Source organism: Cajanus cajan, chromosome 4 (assembly GCF_000230855.2).
Source record: "Cajanus cajan strain Asha chromosome 4, NIPB_CcT2T_4, whole genome shotgun sequence".
Lineage (NCBI taxonomy): Eukaryota > Viridiplantae > Streptophyta > Magnoliopsida > Fabales > Fabaceae > Cajanus > Cajanus cajan.
Window position 1 is genome coordinate 74,785,650 of NC_138520.1, and position 9,305 is coordinate 74,794,954.

Here is a 9,305-nt window from a genome sequence, read left to right on the forward strand (position 1 = left end):
TGTAGTTGTAAATATTTAATACATTATGAAAGAGTTATGAAAATGGTAACCTGAGTTTATAGTCAGGGTAAAAAATATAGGTGCAAAGTAGTAATTCTTCTTTTGTTAATGCCATGTCTTGGGTAGGCCTAAAAATTGAGTTGATTTTCTGCAATAGACATGTGGTAGAGGAGTTGAATTAAAAAAAATTGTAAATGTAAAGATTTTTACCCGTGGCAAAATGTGCCCTACAGCAACTAGACCATCTAACTCATCATCACTTGATGGTATATCTTGCACATCTGTCTTGTTTGGTTGTTGAACCTGCTTTTTTGCATCCTGTGTTAACTCAGTTGGTATGTTAGGGTTTTTAACATTGGTTTGTGCAGCTGAGTCGTTAAATGTCAAGTTTCTGTATACATTGGATGGCAACGCTGACTCCAATGAGCCTTCGTTAATTGTTGGCTAAAAAAACAGGAATTGTAGTTTTAGTGCAATGGAAAAACTAATTTCATTGACAAGTAATTGAATGTATTATAAAGAAAATGTAAAGTTAAGTATACATATGACCTTCCGTTTGAGTGGAATGGAAAAACTACTATTTTCATTGTAGTTGGGTGGTTGGGTTGACTGACGATGATGAACTTCCAGTTGAATTGCATTCGTCTTGTTCGAAGATGAATATCCAACTATATTGTTATTGCTCAAAATGCTTTTACCAATCATCTTACGCTTACTTGGTCTTGTATCAACTTGATTCAGAATGTGTGACTGATTGATAAATTTCCGTTGGGATTGCTTTGTCAATGGAGATGAATTCCGAGAATATATTCGCTTAGGTGTGGTGTTCAGTCCAGTATCTGGAATTGTTGTTGTTAATGTTGGAGAATTTTGTTGAACATTCATTGAGCGAGAAATTGCAGTCATAGTTATGTCTCTTGTAATATTAATTTGAGACTCAATCTTTGCAAGCTTCGTATGTATTTCATTTTGTTTTTTCTCCATTTCCTGCAGACGATCATTAACACCCTATAAAAGAAGTTTGTAAAAAAATGAAGTTAGTATATATGATTGAGGTTGTTGCGTAAAGAAAAAACTATAAAATGTTTGATGGCAAACCTGACTGATGTTAGAAATGAGTTTTGTTGCGGAGTATATGGCCTGAATAGTTTTGTCAAGAAGCAGTAGTTCAAGTGCAGTCTACAAAATCAAGCATTAAATGGTTTGAGCATATATATGTACATAATGACAACGATTTTTGAGATGTAGTAGAATAAAGAGTATTACCTTGGAATGATTTTCATGTTGTTTGGTTGTGTCAGGATTATTCGTTAAAGCAATAACTTCTATTGGCCTGTATAAAAAGTATTGTTTAGGAAGCATCCAACTTCCATGAATGAATATAAGTGATTTACAATAAATGCATTGTTAAACTAACCCAAAAGAAGTGGAAGTGGTTTCAAAGGCTTCAGCATTTGCTGACGACGTAATGGTTGGACTTTTTTTTGTTGAAGGCCCTGCCATTTCAATAGTAGTTGGTTCTATGTTCATGCGGTTGGCATTAGGAGAAGCCATAGCAAGTGGTGAACAATGTAGTTTATTTGTGTGTAAAGGAATATAAGTGTGCTTATTTATCGTAATTGAGATTTGATTTTATTAAAAATAAAAAAAAAAACTAGACTTAGGCTTAATAATGAAATGCATTAATAGTTGATTGAATGTTTGACATGCACTGAGGGAAGAATTTATTGCAAGCAGCAGTGATATTATTATTTTGTAACAAATGTGTGCTATTTTTGTACCGTAAAGCGTAATAATTAAATTTATTAATTTATTTAATTGATCTAATCTTTTGTGACAGCTACTGTGATATGGTGATTGGTGAACTATATGCATGTCATGTGTCTAATGACAACAGAGTAGTGCTGTTTAATTTATTTTATAATTTCCAAAAAGCCTTCAGTGATGTTGTAAGTTGTTCATTTATTTTGTTGACACGCAAACATATTCATGAGAGGGAGGGAAACAGCTGTGTTGGCAATTTAATGAGGCTCCTCGGCAAAGTAAAACGTTCATCAAACGACGTAACACCGTCCATCATTAACCTGCTTTGCTTGGGGTTCCGTTTTGACAAGTTTTAGTATATCAATTTAGTTTGATAAAAGTTAATATAAATAGATGAAAATTATAATTTTAAATAGTGAAAATTTTCTGTCTGATAGATAACAAATTTGATATTAATTTGATGTTTGTAGTCTAAAAATGTACAATTTTTCATTATGATACTTCTTTATATAACAGTTTATAATAAAAATTAATATAACAATAATTTGATAGAAGAATGAAATACAATATTTTTGCCATTTGGTAAATGAATTGGTAATTTATTTATTATAACAAAATTTGTATTTTTAAAAAAATATATATATAACATTTTATACAAACAAGTCATTATTATGAGAAACCGTAAATGTTAAACGCTACATACAAATTATTAATTTATACTGTTTAGAATAAAAGTTTTTTAGTTATGGAATTTTATTATTGAAATTTTATGTTTTTATGAATATATAATATTGGTTATTTTTGGAAGTAAAATATTAAAAATACAATTGTTAAATAAAACATATTAAATTTATATATGTTGTAATAATATATATTAAATTATTTGTTAACATTAAAGGCTTTAGTGATATAAATTAGGGTAACTACACGGATCCAGATTCTCTGACTTTGGGAAAATAAAGTTATGGTAACTTAATACATCTCAACCGTTAGATGTATAAAAATAAATCAGATTGTGACACGTGTACAATATATATTTTAACTTAAATGTACACGTGTGACAATGTGATGATTTATTACAAATCTAATGGTTGAAATGTATTAAGTTACCCTAACTTTCCCTCCACAAAGTCAGGGGATCCATTTCGGTAACTACATACTTCAATTAAGAGTACACACATGTACAATGCACTATTCATGACTTCGTAAGACAGCATATGACAATTTTAGTAATATTTAATAATAAATTCGCAGAAAATGAAAAGTTAATAATGAAAATAAAACATTAAGTTACAGTGATCGACATTAAAAAACAACATAGTCTTAAAATCCATTAATGTTATGATCATTAAATCATATATCCTTTTGAATGACCTGAAACAAACATGGAACAAACAATTACAAAAAAATATTAATTGGTTTATATTAAATATTAAAATGTTATTAAGTTATACTTTCAGTGCGTATACTCACCCGTTGCACATTATTTTGTGTTATGTTCAAAAAGTATGGACCACGAATACGCGCTGGTGCAAAGACGACTATCTGAACAAAATTGAAATAAATTAATTGAACAAATAAGTAAAATTAATTTCATATATTTTGTTATAGTACAAATATTACCTGCTTCAAAACTAAAACACAACCAACGACAATGTGGTGGCCGTATTGTGGGTGTTCTTTTGCTTTATAATGTAAGCTTGCCCCAATCGTTGCAGTTGGGTCCTAAATGAAAGATAATGTTATAATTAAAATGAATACATTGTATTAAGTTTACCAAAGTTTAGGGTTGGTACCTTCAAATTGATTGTATAATTGCCGTTGCCTGTTGGGGTCATGGAGTCGACAAAAGCAACAACAGTTGGAACTCTTTCTAAATTATGGTCTATGTTAATCAATGGTGTCACTTCTGGTAGCCCTATTGTTAATAAACAAAAAATAATAATTTGAAAGTGCGTTGGAATATTTAAAGAGACAGAGGTGAATAATGGAAAAAACCTCTGGATATGACATAATGAAGAGCATAACGCCAGGGTTTAATGTTGAAGGCCATGTTGGCAAGTCGAGCAATATTTGAATGCAGTTGTTGCGTTGTCAAAGGATTATCAGACTGCCTGTTCCTGATCTCAGCTTCAACCAAACCAGCAGGTCCAGGCATAACAGTGGCTATGTTACATGAGGTAAATGTGTCGTCATCATTGTCATCTCCAAGTTCCTCGGGTGGTGGTGATAATGGAGACAATGGTTGTTGTTGTGTAGCCTCAGCCACTTCCTTACCTGCCCTAATCCTTCTCCATTCAGATAGTAGTTGTTGATGTATGATTTCTTCCTCTGAGGGAACTAAGTGTTCGTCCTCATCGCTGTCTGGTACGTAATCCACTCCTCTACGAGACATTTCTAATATAAAAGAAAAAAAAATATGATTCTAATAATATTTATAAATTTTGTAAATTATTTACTATTTATGAAGTTATTGAATTTGGGGTTTAGATATTAAATTTGATGTATGGTTTTTATTTACAATATTTAATAACTACGTTCAGTCGTTCAATATATATATATATATATATATATATATATATATATTTATGATATTTATAGTTTTTATTAATTAAATTTAACACGGTATGTACTTTTATTTGAATTAATTAAAGTCATATAGTTTATAATATGTGTAAAATAATATATTTTGAGTATGTTGAGGAATTTTATTAAAAATTATTTAAAGTTGTCATCACATATATTATTTATCTTAACTTCCAATATAACTTATATATAGCAAAAGACATATTTTTTATACTGAAATGTAAAAAGTGAATTTACAATTATTTTATGTTTATGGTTAATAAATTAAGTACGAATTTCGTAAGAATATTCGTTATAATAAATATAGTTTTGTATTTTAAAATTTGGTTGACATACATCACATTTCATTAAACCAATAATGTGAGGATAAACGAGAATATATAATTTTTATATTATACTTACATGTAAAAAGTAGTAGTAAATAGATGATAGTTTTTTGTAACCTGCAAACGAAGAATACAAATATATTCAGAAAATATAAAACAACTATGAATAACTTATATTAATGTCATATAAAGATTATATACATAACATAAAGTGTTACAAAATAAAACTCACAGCAACGAAGTCTACCGGAGAAGACGAAATTAACGCAAACCAACGGAGGAAGAGTTGGTGGAGAGAATGAGATGTATCATGTATAAATAGAGAATGAAATACATTAATGAGTTTCAATGGAATGGTTGGTCAAAGGCTGGTCATAAGTCAGTTGATGCGGCATGTCCCTGGTCAGCAGTCAGATGGTGGTGAGTAGTCACGTCATGCAGCAATAAAAGATCAAAAGGCGCGAAATTGGACATGCGTTTGGTATGTATTTTAAGACAATGGTAGGCAACATGTGCTACACAACACAAGTCAAGTAAATTAACACTTAAGACACTCATATTGCACAACAACAGAACTATATTAGTACGTGTTAACTAAATTAAACAAGTTTATTAAAATTTAAATTTCATAGGTTGTACAACTGTTAACAGTTTAACAAATTTTGGTTGAATTTATTGTTTAATAATTTCAAACGTAATGTTATAGTACATTTTATACTATTTTAATGAATATAATAAATAACATTATTCGTATATATACACATTATATAAACAGGATATATTATGGTATCCATGAAAATTAATAGGTTTTGGTACTTTAAGTTATGTCAACAATTAATATTTCAAAAAATATTTAATATAATAAAAATTTAACATTCAAAATTAATATAACATCAATAAATATAAAACATGAATTAAAAATTAATAATGAAAAGGTAAATTTTCATTACAAATTTTAGTTATATGTGACAGAATAATCAAATATAAAAATAAATTAATATTAATAAAATATTCAAATAAATTAATTAAAAATTATTACAAGTGTTAAATTTATTTATATTATAAATTTAAGAAATTAGCAGCAAAGAATAAGTAAAATGTATTTAGGAAATATTAATATTGAAGTATTTAATTATAATAGATGGTATTAATGTATTATTAAGGTATGATGTATAATACATATATGATATATTTTTTCAAGATGGAGAGCAACCCGAGGACATCAAATCATTTGTATTGTCATGATTATGTGACAACTTCATCCGCAGAAGGTAGTCCCCGCATACTCGTGGATTCAAGTTTCATTTGTATTGAATGATGGCAATGGTTTTACAATGAGTTTAGATACAGAGTATGAAATTTCTTCCGACTCATCCTCCGATCAATTAAAATAATAATATTTTATAATAAATTTATTAAAAAATAATTATTTTATAATAAATTAATTAAATATTATTATTATTTTAATTGTTGGGACAAAAATTCGGAGAAACGATTCGGAAGCTGAATCATTTCTCTTTTGCAATTGTTTCAACTTTCAAATTCGTTCTCCAGTGTGTACACCTTTTTTTTTGGTTTTGTCATTGACCAAATAAGATGGGAAAAGAAAATATGAAATGATATGGGTTGATGGTTTTTTATATTATATACGTGTTGTACAATATTTATACATAAAATAATGTTTGCATTTGTCAACGTCATAATTTTATTATAAATGCTAATTGTGTATTGTGAGGTTGAGTCCTCCTCATTGAACACCAAAAACATGAGTACAAGCAGCTCTCAGCCAAAGGTTTATGTCGTCTTTGAGGGACGGAACCCAGGAATTTATTACTGTTGGGAAGAATGTGAATCACAGGTTAGGGGCTACAAGGGTAACAAACATAAATCATATGCGACGTATGAAGAAGCATGGTCCGCTTGGATGATGTACTGCAACAAACAACGCACCGAAGAAAAAAAAAAAGAAAACAAAGGTCACAGAAAATGTCCAAAAGAATCAACCAGTAGTGGAGAAGGTGAATTTTTCCATTAATTTATAGAAATATTATTTATTAGAAGAAATTATATATTTAATTTTTTTATGTTCGTTTTAGGTTTTAAGGCACATGATATTGCAGAGGACACAAATTCTGATGTGTTTCTTGTTCATCAAAGCATGGGAATATTGTTGTGTCACATATGTTCCGTTCGTGGTTATTCGGAGCCAATTTTCACAGTCGAGCGAAAACAGATTGTTGAAGGAGTTGAGTATCGTAGATACTACGGAACATTGGTTACGACTGATGTTGGGAACCTTGTATCATTGGGTAAATTTGCACCAAATGACTATGATGCTCAAGAGGATGTTTCCGCTTCATTGATTCGTCGACTACTAGCAGCAACGGGTAAAAAGATTCGTGACTACAACTACTATAATGTTCAAATCCTGGAGGACCAACTTGAAAAAACAATGAATCAAAATCTGGAGCTGGAGATGGAGGTTTGTCTGTTAAATCAACAGATGGCAAATTTGACAGCTGCGAAGGAAAAAGATGAAGAATGATTGTCTGAAACATGTATCCTACTCCCCCGTAGTGGGTGGATATTTTGTTTCAATTTTGAAGAACATGATAAATGTTTTTGTTTTTGGTTTTCGAACATTTTGCATACCGTGGTTATTCGCTGTTTCGTTTGGTTTATCATATTCTGTATGTTTTTATGTTTAATTGTTAAAGTTCCGACTCAACTCACCCAACGTTGTGTTTATTTATTTATGCAGTTAACATTCACTATTTTATGCGCTCCAATTATTATTCATTCAAAGGCATATGTTACATACTACTAATTTCATTTTCTTTTGTTTTTAGATGGACAAATTCATTAATATTTCATTGTAGTGTGCATGTTTAAATTCAGTGGTTAAATATAAACATATTCTGTGTATAATTTATGTTAATTTAATGTAGTCAACTTGATTATAAACCCTAACAATATAATTGTAAAGTGAATCATTACAAATTATAAGACATAAAGAAAGTCATGTAATACACAATGTCTTACAAATGAAGAGAAACAACGTTACCCTTTTTGTACATATAGTATTTTCTGATCATGAGTAAAATAAAATTGAAGGACATCGTCCACCAAAAAGTTGTTTGAGCAGACGAAGTGATACCATCCTCCACCCATGTACCTTTTATCACAACTTCCCTTAAGTTGACACAAATATTCCTTACCTTCTTCATCTTGTATGATTATTTGTTGTTGTTCATCTGGGATAAAATTTTTAACCACATCACATGGAATAGTCTGCAACAGCAACATATTTTAACTATTAGTCATGAAAATTAGTAATTAAAATTTAACAAACTTGTCAGTACTTTATTAGTTAAAAAACTCACCAGGGGTTCAAATTGAAATAAATCATCTTCAGTAATTATTTTGATCCAACTTTTGTCAACCATAAACTGTTGTAAATTTTCTTCATCATTTACAATTTCATAATTAATTTCAAATTTGCTTGCAGAAAAAACCCTTATTAAGAACTTATTATGTTCCAAATAATGCATCCAAACCAAATGATTGTTTTTAAGATGATAACTTTGTACTAGTTGCAAAGCACCAGTCAACTGGTAATCAACTCCACTTGAGTCGTATGCTAATTGCAAAGAAAATTCATTTCCTGCAGGATCAGTAATGACGGCAACCCCAACATTCATCTTATCTTGCCAAAAGAAATTAAAAGTTCCTCCAAGTGGCAATATATCCTGGTATAAATTAATAAAAGGAAAAATTTCAACAAATAAAATTACATATTGATACAGACAAGTGCAGACATTTTATTTATAGACGACTAAGTATAAAATGATGAATACCTGTTCCTTATTTATGCTAGTTTTGAATGTTTGACAAAAGTTGGTTGAAAAATCAATACTACTTCTGTCTATGAATGCGTTTGGAATTGGATAATCTATTTCAACATATTTGTCATTGAATATACGTACATGGAAATAATTATTTCCTATAAAGTGCATCAAAATAATATGCACTGTCTTCATTTCATAGAAAGTTTCCATTCGAGTGCAGCCACTTCTAAACCAATGCTTATGTTTTCTTTTAGAAATTTCAAGAGTGCTGACATTCCCATTCGGATCCATGGCATAACATAAATCAGTAACCAGATGATGACCCCAGAATTTGTTAAAGTACTTGCATATTTTCATTGAATCCTGTATATTGAAAAATAAACAGTTTCATTGACAACGAAAACACTTGGTAAACACTGTTACTTAACATTATAAATAATATGAATTACCTCTCCTGGAGTTAATTTTGAACCCGAAGTTTTAAACCAGTATTTGAACTTCCCATTGTTAACAGATGTCGATGAAGATGCCATCTTAAAAATGTCAACAAAAATGTTTGTTTAGTAACAATTATATATGGTGTTGGATTCTGTACTTAAAATAAATTTCCAAATGAGACTGAATACAGACATACCTGGATGACACAAGGATGAACTGAAGTCTGAATAAAACCCAAACCAACGCAACACTTTTATACAATATCAGTTTGAATGTTTTATATTTTTGGTGAAATATGAATACCGTGTCTCGTATGAACGGTTGTGTTCTGGAAAAAAAAATG